This window comes from Myxine glutinosa, chromosome 9 (assembly GCF_964187855.1).
Source record: "Myxine glutinosa chromosome 9, kmMyxGlut1.1, whole genome shotgun sequence".
NCBI lineage: Eukaryota > Metazoa > Chordata > Myxini > Myxiniformes > Myxinidae > Myxine > Myxine glutinosa.
Window position 1 is genome coordinate 139,669,683 of NC_136269.1, and position 18,580 is coordinate 139,688,262.

Sequence of the window (18,580 nt, forward strand, 5' to 3'; positions counted from 1 at the left end):
CATATTCTCATTCTTAATTCATCACCATCTCATGTTCTCATTCTCAGCTCATCACCATCTCATATTATCATTCTTAATTCATCACCATCTCATGTTCTCATTCTCAGCTCATCACCATCTCATATTCTCATTCTTAATTCATCACCATCTCATGTTCTCATTCTCAGCTCATCACCATCTCATATTATCATTCTTAATTCATCACCATCTCATATTCTCATTCTTAATTCATCACCATCTCATGTTCTCATTCTCAGCTCATCACCATCTCATATTCTCATTCTTAATTCATCACCATCTCATGTTCTCATTCTCAGCTCATCACCATCTCATATTATCATTCTTAATTCATCACCATCTCATGTTCTCATTCTTAATTCATCACCATCTCATGTTCTCATTCTTAATTCATCACCATCTCATATTCTCATTCTCAGCTCATCACCATCTCATATTATCATTCTTAATTCATCACCATCTCATATTCTCATTCCTAATTCATCACCATCTCATGTTCTCATTCTCAGCACATCACCATCTCATATTCTCATTCTTAATTCATCACCATCTCATGTTCTCATTCTCAGCTCATCACCATCTCATATTCTCATTCTTAATTCATCACCATCTCATATTCTCATTCTTAATTCATCACCATCTCATATTCTCATTCTTAATTCATCACCATCTCATATTCTCATTCTTAATTCATCACCATCTCATATTCTCATTCTTAATTCATCACCATCTCATATTCTCATTCTTAATTCATCACCATCTCATATTCTCATTCTTAATTCATCACCATCTCATATTCTCATTCTTAATTCATCACCATCTCATATTCTCATTCTTAATTCATCACCATCTCATATTCTCATTCTTAATTCATCACCATCTCATATTCTCATTCTTAATTCATCACCATCTCATATTCTCATTCTTAATTCATCACCATCTCATATTCTCATTCTTAATTCATCACCATCTCATATTCTCATTCTTAATTCATCACCATCTCATATTCTCATTCTTAATTCATCACCATCTCATTTCTCATTCTCAGCTCATCACCATCTCATATTCTCATTCTTAATTCATCACCATCTCATATTCTCATTCTTAATTCATCACCATCTCATATTCTCATTCTTAATTCATCACCATCTCATATTCTCATTCTTAATTCATCACCATCTCATATTCTCATTCTTAATTCATCACCATCTCATATTCTCATTCTTAATTCATCACCATCTCATATTCTCATTCTTAATTCATCACCATCTCATATTCTCATTCTAATTCATCACCATCTCATATTCTCATTCTTAATTCATCACCATCTCATATTCTCATTCTTAATTCATCACCATCTCATATTCTCATTCTTAATTCATCACCATCTCATATTCTCATTCTTAATTCATCACCATCTCATATTCTCATTCTTAATTCATCACCATCTCATATTCTCATTCTTAATTCATCACCATCTCATATTCTCATTCTTAATTCATCACCATCTCATATTCTCATTCTTAATTCATCACCATCTCATATTCTCATTCTTAATTCATCACCATCTCATATTCTCATTCTTAATTCATCACCATCTCATATTCTCATTCTTAATTCATCACCATCTCATATTCTCATTCTTAATTCATCACCATCTCATATTCTCATTCTCAGCTCATCACCATCTCATATTCTCATTCTTAATTCATCACCATCTCATATTCTCATTCTTAATTCATCACCATCTCATATTCTCATTCTCAGCTCATCACCATCTCATATTCTCATTCTTAATTCATCACCATCTCATATTCTCATTCTCAGCTCATCACCATCTCATATTCTCATTCTTAATTCATCACCATCTCATATTCTCATTCTCAGCTCATCACCATCTCATATTCTCATTCTTAATTCATCACCATCTCATATTCTCATTCTTAATTCATCACCATCTCATGTTCTCATTCTTAATTCATCACCATCTCATATTCTCATTCTTAATTCACCACCATCTCAAATTCTCATTCTTAATTCATCACCATCTCATATTCTCATTCTTAATTCATCACCATCTCATATTCTCATTCTTAATTCATCACCATCTCATATTCTCATTCTTAATTCATCACCATCTCATATTCTCATTCTTAATTCATCACCATCTCATATTCTCATTCTTAATTCATCACCATCTCATATTCTCATTCTTAATTCATCACCATCTCATATTCTCATTCTTAATTCATCACCATCTCATATTCTCATTCTTAATTCATCACCATCTCATATTCTCATTCTTAATTCATCACCATCTCATATTCTCATTCTTAATTCATCACCATCTCATATTCTCATTCTTAATTCATCACCATCTCATATTCTCATTCTTAATTCATCACCATCTCATATTCTCATTCTTAATTCATCACCATCTCATATTCTCATTCTTAATTCATCACCATCTCATATTCTCATTCTTAATTCATCACCATCTCATATTCTCATTCTTAATTCATCACCATCTCATATTCTCATTCTCAGCTCATCACCATCTCATATTCTCATTCTTAATTCATCACCATCTCATGTTCTCATTCTCAGCTCATCACCATCTCATATTCTCATTCTTAATTCATCACCATCTCATATTCTCATTCTTAATTCATCACCATCTCATATTCTCATTCTTAATTCATCACCATCTCATATTCTCATTCTTAATTCATCACCATCTCATATTATCATTCTTAATTCACCACCATCTCATATTCTCATTCTTAATTCATCACCATCTCATATTCTCATTCTTAATTCATCACCATCTCATATTCTCATTCTTAATTCATCACCATCTCATATTCTCATTCTTAATTCATCACCATCTCATATTCTCATTCTTAATTCATCACCATCTCATATTCTCATTCTTAATTCATCACCATCTCATATTCTCATTCTTAATTCATCACCATCTCATATTCTCATTCTCAGCTCATCACCATCTCATATTCTCATTCTCAGCTCATCACCATCTCATATTCTCATTCTTAATTCATCACCATCTCATATTCTCATTCTCAGCTCATCACCATCTCATATTCTCATTCTTAATTCATCACCATCTCATATTCTCATTCTTAATTCATCACCATCTCATATTCTCATTCTTAATTCATCACCATCTCATATTCTCATTCTTAATTCATCACCATCTCATATTCTCATTCTCAGCTCATCACCATCTCATATTCTCATTCTCAGCTCATCACCATCTCATATTCTCATTCTCAGCTCATCACCATCTCATATTCTCATTCTTAATTCATCACCATCTCATATTCTCATTCTCAGCTCATCACCATCTCATATTCTCATTCTTAATTCATCACCATCTCATATTCTCATTCTCAGCTCATCACCATCTCATATTCTCATTCTTAATTCACCACCATCTCATATTCTCATTCTTAATTCATCACCATCTCATATTCTCATTCTTAATTCATCACCATCTCATGTTCTCATTTTTAATTCATCACCATCTCATATTCTCATTCTTAATTCATCACCATCTCATATTCTCATTCTTAATTCATCACCATCTCATATTCTCATTCTTAATTCATCACCATCTCATATTCTCATTCTTAATTCATCACCATCTCATATTCTCATTCTCAGCTCATCACCATCTCATATTCTCATTCTCAGCTCATCACCATCTCATATTCTCATTCTTAATTCATCACCATCTCATATTCTCATTCTCAGCTCATCACCATCTCATATTCTCATTCTTAATTCATCACCATCTCATATTCTCATTCTTAATTCATCACCATCTCATATTCTCATTCTTAATTCATCACCATCTCATATTCTCATTCTTAATTCATCACCATCTCATATTCTCATTCTCAGCTCATCACCATCTCATATTCTCATTCTCAGCTCATCACCATCTCATATTCTCATTCTCAGCTCATCACCATCTCATATTCTCATTCTTAATTCATCACCATCTCATATTCTCATTCTCAGCTCATCACCATCTCATATTCTCATTCTTAATTCATCACCATCTCATATTCTCATTCTCAGCTTATCACCATCTCATATTCTCATTCTTAATTCACCACCATCTCATATTCTCATTCTTAATTCATCACCATCTCATATTCTCATTCTTAATTCATCACCATCTCATGTTCTCATTTTTAATTCATCACCATCTCATATTCTCATTCTTAATTCACCACCATCTCATATTCTCATTCTTAATTCATCACCATCTCATATTCTCATTCTTAATTCATCACCATCTCATATTCTCATTCTTAATTCATCACCATCTCATATTCTCATTCTTAATTCATCACCATCTCATATTCTCATTCTCAGCTCATCACCATCTCATATTCTCATTCTTAATTCATCACCATCTCATATTCTCATTCTTAATTCATCACCATCTCATATTCTCATTCTTAATTCATCACCATCTCATATTCTCATTCTTAATTCATCACCATCTCATATTCTCATTCTCAGCTCATCACCATCTCATATTCTCATTCTCAGCTCATCACCATCTCATATTCTCATTCTTAATTCACCACCATCTCATATTCTCATTCTTAATTCATCACCATCTCATATTCTCATTCTCAGCTCATCACCATCTCATATTCTCATTCTTAATTCACCACCATCTCATATTCTCATTCTTAATTCATCACCATCTCATATTCTCATTCTTAATTCATCACCATCTCATGTTCTCATTTTTAATTCATCACCATCTCATATTCTCATTCTTAATTCATCACCATCTCATATTCTCATTCTCAGCTCATCACCATCTCATATTCTCATTCTCAGCTCATCACCATCTCATATTCTCATTCTTAATTCATCACCATCTCATATTCTCATTCTCAGCTCATCACCATCTCATATTCTCATTCTTAATTCATCACCATCTCATATTCTCATTCTCAGCTCATCACCATCTCATATTCTCATTTTTAATTCATCACCATCTCATATTCTCATTCTTAATTCATCACCATCTCATATTCTCATTCTCAGCTCATCACCATCTCATATTCTCATTCTCAGCTCATCACCATCTCATATTCTCATTCTTAATTCATCACCATCTCATATTCTCATTCTCAGCTCATCACCATCTCATGTTCTCATTTTTAATTCATCACCATCTCATATTCTCATTCTTAATTCATCACCATCTCATATTCTCATTCTCAGCTCATCACCATCTCATATTCTCATTCTCAGCTCATCACCATCTCATATTCTCATTCTTAATTCACCACCATCTCATATTCTCATTCTTAATTCATCACCATCTCATATTCTCATTCTCAGCTCATCACCATCTCATATTCTCATTCTTAATTCACCACCATCTCATATTCTCATTCTTAATTCATCACCATCTCATATTCTCATTCTCAGCTCATCACCATCTCATATTCTCATTCTTAATTCATCACCATCTCATGTTCTCATTCTCAGCTCATCACCATCTCATATTCTCATTCTTAATTCACCACCATTTCATATTCTCATTCTTAATTCATCACCATCTCATGTTCTCATTCTCAGCACATCACCATCTCATATTCTCATTCTTAATTCATCACCATCTCATGTTCTCATTCTCAGCTCATCACCATCTCATATTCTCATTCTTAATTCATCACCATCTCATATTCTCATTCTTAATTCATCACCATCTCATGTTCTCATTCTCAGCTCATCACCATCTCATGTTCTCATTCTTAATTCATCACCATCTCATGTTCTCATTCTTAATTCATCACCATCTCATGTTCTCATTCTCAGCTCATCACCATCTCATATTCTCATTCTTAATTCATCACCATCTCATATTCTCATTCTTAATTCATCACCATCTCATGTTCTCATTCTCAGCTCATCACCATCTCATGTTCTCATTCTTAATTCATCACCATCTCATGTTCTCATTCTCAGCACATCACCATCTCATATTCTCATTCTTAATTCATCACCATCTCATATTCTCATTCTTAATTCATCACCATCTCATGTTCTCATTCTCAGCTCATCACCATCTCATGTTCTCATTCTTAATTCATCACCATCTCATGTTCTCATTCTTAATTCATCACCATCTCATATTCTCATTCTTAATTCATCACCATCTCATATTCTCATTCTTAATTCATCACCATCTCATATTCTCATTCTTAATTCATCACCATCTCATATTCTCATTCTTAATTCATCACCATCTCATGTTCTCATTCTTAATTCATCACCATCTCATATTCTCATTCTCAGCTCATCACCATCTCATATTCTCATTCTTAGCTCATCACCATCTCATATTCTCATTCTTAATTCACCACCATCTCATATTCTCATTCTCAGCTCATCACCATCTCATATTCTCATTCTCAGCTCATCACCATCTCATATTCTCATTCTTAATTCACCACCATTTCATATTCTCATTCTTAATTCATCACAATCTCATGTTCTCATTCTCAGCTCATCACCATCTCATATTCTCATTCTCAGCTCATCACCATCTCATATTCTCATTCTTAATTCACCACCATCTCATATTCTCATTCTTAATTCATCACCATCTCATATTCTCATTCTCAGCTCATCACCATCTCATATTCTCATTCTCAGCTCATCACCATCTCATATTCTCATTCTTAATTCATCACCATCTCATATTCTCCTTCTCAGCTCATCACCATCTCATATTCTCATTCTTAATTCATCACCATCTCATATTCTCATTCTCAGCTCATCACCATCTCATATTCTCATTCTTAATTCACCACCATCTCATATTCTCATTCTTAATTCACCACCATCTCATATTCTCATTCTTAATTCACCACCATCTCATATTCTCATTCTTAATTCATCACCATCTCATATTCTCATTCTCAGCTCATCACCATCTCATATTCTCATTCTTAATTCATCACCATCTCATGTTCTCATTCTCAGCTCATCACCATCTCATATTCTCATTCTTAATTCACCACCATTTCATATTCTCATTCTTAATTCATCACCATCTCATGTTCTCATTCTCAGCACATCACCATCTCATATTCTCATTCTTAATTCATCACCATCTCATATTCTCATTCTTAATTCATCACCATCTCATGTTCTCATTCTCAGCTCATCACCATCTCATATTCTCATTCTTAATTCATCACCATCTCATATTCTCATTCTTAATTCACCACCATCTCATATTCTCATTCTTAATTCATCACCATCTCATGTTCTCATTCTCAGCTCATCACCATCTCATATTCTCATTCTTAATTCATCACCATCTCATATTCTCATTCTTAATTCATCACCATCTCATGTTCTCATTCTCAGCTCATCACCATTTCATATTCTCATTCTTAATTCATCACCATCTCATATTCTCATTCTTAATTCATCACCATCTCATGTTCTCATTTTTAATTCATCACCATCTCATGTTCTCATTCTTAATTCATCACCATCTCATGTTCTCATTCTCAGCTCATCACCATTTCATATTCTCATTCTTAATTCATCACCATCTCATATTCTCATTCTTAATTCATCACCATCTCATGTTCTCATTTTTAATTCATCACCATCTCATGTTCTCATTCTTAATTCATCACCATCTCATGTTCTCATTCTCAGCTCATCACCATTTCATATTCTCATTCTTAATTCATCACCATTTCATATTCTCATTCTCAGCTCATCACCATTTCATATTCTCATTCTTAATTCATCACCATCTCATGTTCTCATTTTTAATTCATCACCATCTCATATTCTCATTCTTAATTCACCACCATCTCATATTCTCATTCTTAATTCATCACCATCTCATATTCTCATTCTCAGCTCATCACCATTTCATATTCTCATTCTTAATTCATCACCATCTCATGTTCTCATTTTTAATTCATCACCATCTCATATTCTCATTCTTAATTCACCACCATCTCATATTCTCATTCTTAATTCATCACCATCTCATATTCTCATTCTTAATTCATCACCATCTCATATTCTCATTCTTAATTCATCACCATCTCATATTCTCATTCTTAATTCATCACCATTTCATATTCTCATTCTTAATTCACCACCATCTCATATTCTCATTCTTAATTCATCACCATCTCATATTCTCATTCTTAATTCATCACCATCTCATATTCTCATTCTTAATTCATCACCATCTCATATTCTCATTCTTAATTCATCACCATCTCATATTCTCATTCTTAATTCATCACCATCTCATATTCTCATTCTTAATTCATCACCATCTCATATTCTCATTCTTAATTCATCACCATCTCATATTCTCATTCTCAGCTCATCACCATCTCATATTCTCATTCTTAATTCATCACCATCTCATATTCTCATTCTTAATTCATCACCATCTCATATTCTCATTCTTAATTCATCACCATCTCATATTCTCATTCTTAATTCATCACCATCTCATATTCTCATTCTCAGCTCATCACCATCTCATATTCTCATTCTCAGCTCATCACCATCTCATATTCTCATTCTCAGCTCATCACCATCTCATATTCTCATTCTTAATTCACCACCATCTCATATTCTCATTCTTAATTCATCACCATCTCATATTCTCATTCTTAATTCATCACCATCTCATGTTCTCATTTTTAATTCATCACCATCTCATATTCTCATTCTTAATTCATCACCATCTCATATTCTCATTCTCAGCTCATCACCATCTCATATTCTCATTCTCAGCTCATCACCATCTCATATTCTCATTCTCAGCTCATCACCATCTCATATTCTCATTCTTAATTCATCACCATCTCATATTCTCATTCTCAGCTCATCACCATCTCATATTCTCATTCTTAATTCATCACCATCTCATATTCTCATTCTCAGCTCATCACCATCTCATATTCTCATTCTTAATTCACCACCATCTCATATTCTCATTCTTAATTCATCACCATCTCATATTCTCATTCTCAGCTCATCACCATCTCATATTCTCATTCTCAGCTCATCACCATCTCATATTCTCATTCTCAGCTCATCACCATCTCATATTCTCATTCTTAATTCACCACCATCTCATATTCTCATTCTTAATTCACCACCATCTCATATTCTCATTCTTAATTCATCACCATCTCATGTTCTCATTCTCAGCTCATCACCATCTCATATTCTCATTCTTAATTCATCACCATCTCATATTCTCATTCTCAGCTCATCACCATCTCATATTCTCATTCTTAATTCATCACCATCTCATATTCTCATTCTCAGCTCATCACCATCTCATATTCTCATTCTTAATTCACCACCATCTCATATTCTCATTCTTAATTCATCACCATCTCATATTCTCATTCTCAGCTCATCACCATCTCATATTCTCATTCTCAGCTCATCACCATCTCATATTCTCATTCTCAGCTCATCACCATCTCATATTCTCATTCTTAATTCACCACCATCTCATATTCTCATTCTTAATTCACCACCATCTCATATTCTCATTCTTAATTCATCACCATCTCATATTCTCATTCTCAGCTCATCACCATCTCATATTCTCATTCTTAATTCATCACCATCTCATGTTCTCATTCTCAGCTCATCACCATCTCATATTCTCATTCTTAATTCACCACCATTTCATATTCTCATTCTTAATTCATCACCATCTCATGTTCTCATTCTCAGCACATCACCATCTCATATTCTCATTCTTAATTCATCACCATCTCATATTCTCATTCTTAATTCATCACCATCTCATGTTCTCATTCTCAGCTCATCACCATCTCATATTCTCATTCTTAATTCATCACCATCTCATGTTCTCATTTTTAATTCATCACCATCTCATGTTCTCATTCTTAATTCATCACCATCTCATGTTCTCATTCTCAGCTCATCACCATTTCATATTCTCATTCTTAATTCATCACCATCTCATATTCTCATTCTTAATTCATCACCATCTCATGTTCTCATTTTTAATTCATCACCATCTCATGTTCTCATTCTTAATTCATCACCATCTCATGTTCTCATTCTCAGCTCATCACCATCTCATATTCTCATTCTCAGCTCATCACCATCTCATGTTCTCATTCTTAATTCATCACCATCTCATGTTCTCATTCTCAGCTCATCACCATCTCATATTCTCATTCTTAATTCATCACCATCTCATATTCTCATTCTTAATTCATCACCATCTCATGTTCTCATTCTCAGCTCATCACCATCTCATGTTCTCATTCTCAGCTCATCACCATCTCATGTTCTCATTCTCAGCTCATCACCATCTCATATTCTCATTCTCAGCTCATCACCATCTCATATTCTCATTCTTAATTCATCACCATCTCATATTCTCATTCTTAATTCACCACCATCTCATATTCTCATTCTTAATTCATCACCATCTCATATTCTCATTCTTAATTCATCACCATCTCATATTCTCATTCTCAGCTCATCACCATCTCATATTCTCATTCTTAATTCACCACCATCTCATATTCTCATTCTTAATTCATCACCATCTCATATTCTCATTCTTAATTCACCACCATCTCATATTCTCATTCTTAATTCATCACCATCTCATATTCTCATTCTTAATTCATCACCATCTCATATTCTCATTCTTAATTCATCACCATCTCATGTTCTCATTCTCAGCTCATCACCATCTCATATTCTCATTCTTAATTCACCACCATCTCATATTCTCATTCTCAGCTCATCACCATCTCATGTTCTCATTCTCAGCTCATCACCATCTCATATTCTCATTCTTAATTCATCACCATCTCATATTCTCATTCTCAGCTCATCACCATCTCATATTCTCATTCTCAGCTCATCACCATCTCATATTCTCATTCTCAGCTCATCACCATCTCATATTCTCATTCTTAATTCATCACCATCTCATGTTCTCATTCTCAACTCAAAGTACTACTAATGGCGGCCTTACAGCTCCGGAAAACACATCCGCTAACCGTCCAAGCGATGTCCAAGTTGAAAATCCAAACGTAATTCCATACAATCCTTGGCTTCTAATAAAGTATCTCGCTCACATAAATGGTGAATATTGCGCTTCAATATAATATTGCTGCAGTACAGTCGAACCACCTTCCGTGCACTTACCGTACCAGCAGCAGGTGTCTTCATCAGAATCACTGCTGATCCACACCTGCAAGCTTGAGCTGAAGCAGCAACAACTAAGCTGACCTCTTTCTTTGCGAAGAACTCAGAAGATCCCAAAGCACGTGGCATTCGCTATTGTGATTTTCCAGAGCACATTACTTGGCAGGAATCTCGCCACTGTTGGTCAGCGACGTACAGACCTGCAGGAAGAAGGCCGCAAACTATTGGCGGAGTCCATGCGGTTCATCCAACCTCGGGTGAAACCGTTTACTTACGTCTTCTTCTGCTCCAGCATAAGACCAGCGTTGCAAGTTTGGAGGATCTACAGACAATCAATGGTCAGGTCGGTGATACTTTCAAGCAGCATGCCACAGCTACTTAATCTGCAGGAAGACAATAACGAGTGGATCCAGTGTCTTGCTGAAGCCGTAAAGATGCAGACACCATTCAACTTAAGAAGTCTATTAGTCCATTGGTCATTTCATGAACCTAGAAATGTTCTATCCGATGAAGTTTTTTGATGGATTTGTACTCCCATGGGTTCCTACAGCAAATTCAGCTTGGTTGCCCAAACTTCATCTTTGGGCAACTCTGGTAAATTCCATAAATCCAATACAGCCTCTGGTGGCCATATTGCAAATTTAACTTTGGAACCGTTTGTCCTAGAATGACGTATAATACCTCTTTTAAGGGGTTTTGGGAGGTGTAGAATCCATTTCCGATGTTATTTTATTCGGTTCAAGGTGAAGATCAGGTCAATATCAAAGGACAAGGTATGACGCGGGCCCGTTTTGGACTCTCAGAGGACAAATCGCATTATTTTAGTCATTACGTGGATAATTTGTTCATATTTCAAGATGACCTACACATGTTCCTATAATTTTGGGAGTACAGGTCAATGTTGCCTTTGCGGAGACAACCATGCTCGTCGATGAGCGATGGAGGCACTGCAGAAAGCTCGTAGGCGAACAGAGGCCCAAGCTCCATCTGCCGCCACTGACCAATTATCAAGAGCCGGAGAAAGATGTTCTCAAGGTCGATGACTCGCCTGACCTTGCTACCCTTGACCTGCTTCTTGAGAACGTCCATCATCTTGATGGGGCTAATGATAGGGTCGTAAAACCCATCAGGGAGACTGGCGCTGTACTTGCTCTCCATCTTTTCTCCAATCACAATCGAATGAGCCACATTCACTTCAGCAGGGGCAATTTGGCCAGTGACGGTATTGTACAGATGAGGGCGGTGATCTTCCAAGGGGCGAATGTACTTCTCCACCTCAAAATCAATGACACGCCAGTGTTTCAACTCCTCCTTGTGCTGTTTCTGCGCAGACTGATCTGGTGGATCAGCAGAGTAGATGTAGTCCACGCGGTCTGACACATGCACGGTGACGGGCTCAGCAGACAGAGTCATGCCTTTGAGAGCTCTCTTGCCGATTTTGATGGGTCTACTCGCCAAACTGGTCACCAGAGACAGCGTTCCAGTATCCTTCATGGTGCCGACAAACAAAAGCGCCGGACACAAGGCCCGTCTTGGCCTCAGCAAGGATTGCACGCATCTCCAGCAGGTACTGGGTGAGATAGCAGGCGTACTGTACATTACCAGTGAGGAAGAAGTACTTCAGCATGCGCTCCGTGGTCAGCTGCTTTAGGGAGAAGTCAGCCTCTCTCTCTCTGCATGCTCAAACTGGTGGACAAAGAGTGGGGAGAAGGAAGTTGTCCACCCAGTGTCGGCCAGTAGAATGGAGGTGAGCAGTGTCCAGATACTTCTCTATCTACTCAAAGGTCTTTGGCCCTGATGATAGAAACCGCTTCAAGAGTGCCGCTGATATGCCCCTTTCACCCAGGACCTCTCATTGAAGATACCTGTCAGCCCCCATATTCTGCGGATACATATACATCCAATGCTGAACCTTTCATGAGCTTCGCAATGCAGCCAATGAACGACTGTGTAATATGCATCCCACCAGGAAGGGCGATTACGTTTTGGAACTGCACAGGCTGGTACCAGCACACCTGTTTGGTTACTACAAACAACTGCATGTCAATGGAAAGATGAACGTATGTCATCCCCATGTCAAGCAGTGACCTCTGCATGTACGTGAGTGTTGTGAGGATGGTGTCCGGGTGCGAGGGTGGCGCGTCAATCAATGGACCGAACATATAGGTGCTCGCAGGTTTGAGTACACCCTGGATCCTGGCTAGCTGATTGTTGAATCCATTCCACTCCATAGCATCTTGCCCCTGGCTCAGGCTGTTGAGCCACTGTGTGTCCTTCTGTTGGGCAGCCACCAGACTGGCCTGTCCACCACTAGCCTCGGTGTAGCTCATCCCGGTGGTCTTGCCAGTGGGCACTGCAGGGGGCTTCACCTTCTTAGGGCCAGTATAGTGCATAAGTGGTACGGGCCTGTTATTTCCCAAAGACTTGGCCTGCTTTGACGTGAGGCAAGGGATTATGAGAGAACTGATGCCAGGCTGAGCACTGCCGGCCTCAATAATCCCAGCCAGCTGCCTCTGAAACTCTGTTGCCATGGCGTGGGTCTCACGGCGACCATTTGGAGTTGACATCAGCAAGTCGAAGTTGTCATACCAGCCAAATACGATTCCGACTGTCCGACAGAGCCCCATCATCCGATGTAGCGTGGCAGCATTGCCACCAACATACTTCGCCGCCGACTTCCGGAACCGCAGCACCTCGTAATATGACACAATGTACCCATGCTCATATAAGATCTGAATGAGATCACTGCTACCAAATTTGTGGTGTAGTTTGACACCCAACCCAAGCGTTGTTTGGTTACGTTCATTGGTAATGTGAGATTGTATTGATTGTGACAGGCTCAGTGACGCTTTTGTGATTTCACCTTTTGAGATGAGCTTTGAGACAAACCCAAGCAGTGTAGCACTTGTCTGTTGCTTTGTTTTGGCATGGGTGAAATCACCAAGATCAAAGTTGTTGTTGTTGATTGGAATGCCACGTGCCTCGGTTGTGATCTTTCTTACCAAATCATCCTCTTTCTCCTCATCCATAGCATCCACTTTGACAATCTTACAGATTTTACCTACAAGCTCTCTGAATCCAACAATGGATGCACAACCCTCTATAGTACCCTCTATAGATCCCCTTAGACCCAGGGGTTCCCAACCTTTTTTGTGTTATGGCCCCCTTGGCTCCCAGAGCACATCCCCAGCACCCCCTCCCTTTCGCGAGGGTCGAGCGGCGGAGCGGGTGTAAGCAGGCCTGGGGGGGTCTGGGGGCATGACCCCCATAACATTTTTGATTTCTAGATGCTCTGTGGTGCATTCTGGGAGGTGTTTTTTCCTTTAATTGGCTATTTTGTTTGTATGAGAATTGGTAAATTATTACACAGAAAATGAGGAATTCCAAGTGGCCAACATGAACATTTAGTTCCATCGTTTTTTCTGTTCCTTACTGGCTCCCATCTACATCGTTTTTGGAAGAAGCAAACAAAGCAACGTCGCTCGAATGATGCATGTTTGATATGAGATTTGAATATTATCAGTAGCAACACTATGTACAGCATAAAATAGAACGGTCACACAATAAAACAGTATGAAAAGTTCCCAAGTCAAGAATATGTGAAAACTAAAAACCTCTGTTGTGTCTGTATTTAACGCAGTGCGTTATAATCTCACAAAAAGATACTCAATTCGACAACAACTCAGGTAATCAAAACTAGGGACGCAGTGCATGCGCCGTAAAAGTGAATTAAAAACTCAGTGGAATGAATGAATGAATGATCGTTTTAAGGCCATTTTCCCCGCTAGAGCGGGGGTTAGCCTTGCGGACCCCATGACAATCATGGTTCCCTGTTTGAGGCAATGTTTTTAGTGGTGGCTAAGTTTTTTAAACGAAGTGGTTTTAGTGGCGGCAGTGGGATGGCTGAAATTGCATTTTAGCTACCAATTGGGGTATCCGTGGTTGAGTCACAGTCAGGGCACAGCGGAGGTCATCTTCCACGTGGAGCCGATTACGCCGTTTCGATTTGATATTCAACAGCGTGGAAAACCCCGCTTCGCAGAGATAGATAGACAAGAATGGCAGAAGCACCCGGATAGCTATCTGGATGATATTAGGGTAGCGACCCATTCCCACCCAAAACTCCGTCAAGCACTTCTCTTCGAATGTGTCTTTGGCAAATGAATCGTTTCGGAGATCCAGGAATTCATCTTGCATTGCCTCCGGCAAATTACCCCATGGCCCCCCGAGAAATACACCATGGCCCCAGGTTGGGAACCACGGCTCTATATGAAGAACCACAGCATCATCACCGAAATGCATAACCAGGATGGTAAATATTTGCTTACGCGTCGACTGACCACCATAACTCACATACTTATCATTTAGTTCAATGGATGTCCAAGTACACAGCTTTCGATTAACAAACATCTCATCACCAAGCAATTTCATAACTTCATCATCAATCATCGAGGTCTGGCATACACCGGGATTTTCCTGAACTCATCATAGCAGTGAAGATGATACTGTGCCTCAGCTGCAGCTAAGTGATGCACACCATTGAAGGTGGAGCATTTGCGACACACTTTCTTTCACACTGTACTACCTTGTCCCACCTCTCAGGATGTTTAGGATCTACAGGTTTATAAACTTCAGCACAAAACAAGCATTGCGTTAAAAACGCAAAATGTTTCACTTGCGCCCTTCTAATTTTGACCACTGGTGGTTCATCGCTGTCATCCTTGTTTCTCTTAGCAACCTTTCCGACATGGTCCTTCGAGGTGTATGAACAATAACAGTTTTTATGAAGCACAACTGATGTTTGCTCGCCTTGAGAATCCAAGATAGCCTGCATTCTATTACGGGTCTCATCGTCATCCCGCTCTGTTGAATCACTTTCTTGACTCCTCGTAGCTTGAATGTTTGTAGTGGTCCAGACCTGCTGCTGGTTGGGACGAGGCACCTCCCATCATCAACAGCTGAATCATCCATCTCGAACTCTACTGCCGCAAAGAAAGACTGAATTAAAAATTACAACGTGGAATTGACACTTTTCATTCCACACCAGATACACACTTTTCACCAGATTACACACTTTTCATTACATACCACTCTTACTAATGCACCATCTTGTGTGCTGACTTTGCGGGTAGGGTATTCTCATTAGGAAGAAAGTTGCATACATCCATGTCAGATTTGGCTACAACATGAATCCGTGTAAAATTCCCCTTAATTTGAGCCTAATTTGAAGTCTCCATGACAATTTTGAAAATTTTACCCCTGCGACCCAGATATTTTTGGGTGCATCTTTGATTTATGCAAATTATGAAAGTTGCCCAAGGATATCGTAAGGGCAACCAAACTGAATTTGTTCTAGGACCCCATATGAATACAAATCAACAACAAAAAAAACTTCATAGGATAGAACATTTCTAGGTTGGGTATTGAATACATAGGAACGTCAAACCGACTATATAGAGGGGTTTCAGAGATATCCGTTAATGCCATTTGTGCCGCCATGTTGGTTATCTTCACCTCCCTGGTAACGATAGCATCAGTGGCTCTACAATCTAGCACGTTTATCTTGTTATCCTGACTTACTGCAGAGAAAGGATGCACCAACTATTTGGCCTTGTTAGGTCTTGTTTACCTTTTTCGCTTGTTCTGCTGGCAAACGATATGGCACCCGCGCACAGCATCATGGGTACTGAAACCCCTCTATTGATTGCAGTATTGCAGTTCTGCGAGCCCGCAGAACCCTTGAACATTTAACAGCAATGCATTGATGGTATGCCTGAAGATTTTCCTTATAGCCGACGAGGAATGGCTGGAAAGGTTCTTCAAACTGCAACTAAAAATGACTTACTGAAACAGACCCGAAAGCGAATGCCTTTTGCATCAGCGAAACGCTCATCAGGCTACTGCTGCATTTCTAACCGTGATACATGGTGTAAAATGAAGGTTCTGGTCAATATTCATCGAAATTGTGTGTGTAGTTTTGGAGGAGAGAGCAAATACATATTCTGGGGGGTCAAACCTGGATCCACTTTGACCCCCGGTAGATCCCCTTAGACCCAGATTTTTTTTTAATGCCGTGAACAAACTTTAGTCACAACACAACAAATATCATTTGTGCCAAGTTTGGTCACAATCCCATCAGCGGTTTCGGAGAAGTTGCAAGTGTTTACGGACTGACGGATGGGAGACGCACCATCGCACATGCTCCCCGGAACTATGTTCCAGGTGAGGTAAAAACAGCGTCCTCCATCGGCCACCATTGGATAATTCTGTACATTTCAATGGCAAAATGTTATGGGGGTGTTATTTCGAGTATTGTCTCTTGCACATTTCCAAAGCATCAACATCTATCTATAATTCCAGTAATCTCTGTGTGTGTGTGTGTGTGTGTATGTCTGTGTGTGTGTTTGTTTGTCTGTGACCGCTGTTTCTCGACAACCACGGGTCCGATATACTTGCAACTTGCCAGGTATATTGCTGGGGACCCGAGGATGTGCCTTTTCAAGGTTTGAAATTAATCGGACAAGTAGTTACCGAGCTATGTCCAAAAAACGATTCAACCAATCAGAGAGCAGCGAGCTATCACGTGTGCCGAACGTGCCGAACAGACTCTGCCTCGGACGGCACATTTGAGAGCGTATTCATTTATTTCACGTTGGCAAACTATGTTGGCGTTAAACTATGTTTTAAAACTAATTAAAACTAATTTGCGATTCTTTCGCTTTCCTGCCCGTTTGTGCACGCTATGGCGATTTCTTTACCAAACTCCGCAAGCCGTTCGCTTTGGACCAAACCATTTCATGTAAATAGAGGGGGGGGATTGTCACCGTACTCGCAAGCCGTTCGCTTTGGACCAAACCATTTCATGTAAATAGAGGGGGGGGATTGTCACCGTACTCGCAAGCCGTTCGCTTTGGACCAAACCATTTCATGTAAATAGAGGGGGGGGATTGTCACCGTACTCGCAAGCCGTTCGCTTTGGACCAAACCATTTCATGTAAATAGAGGGGGGGGGATATAATTTTAGATATATATATAGTACGGGCATGCTTGCCCGGGTACGGGCTTGCCCGGCCCGGGTACGGGCTAATTTGCGATTCATCGTAACTGCGATTTGCGACCTTCCGGACAGTGAAGACTTCACTTCCGGCAGCCAATCACAGAACGCGTTGTTGCGAGCCGAGCCGAGCGCATGCGCCATTACGGTTCGTAATTCGATTTCTTCCGGAGAAAATAATAATTTCTCGATTTCTTATGCGCATTATTTCTCCCAGAGCGAAGGGCGGAAGCGAAGAGC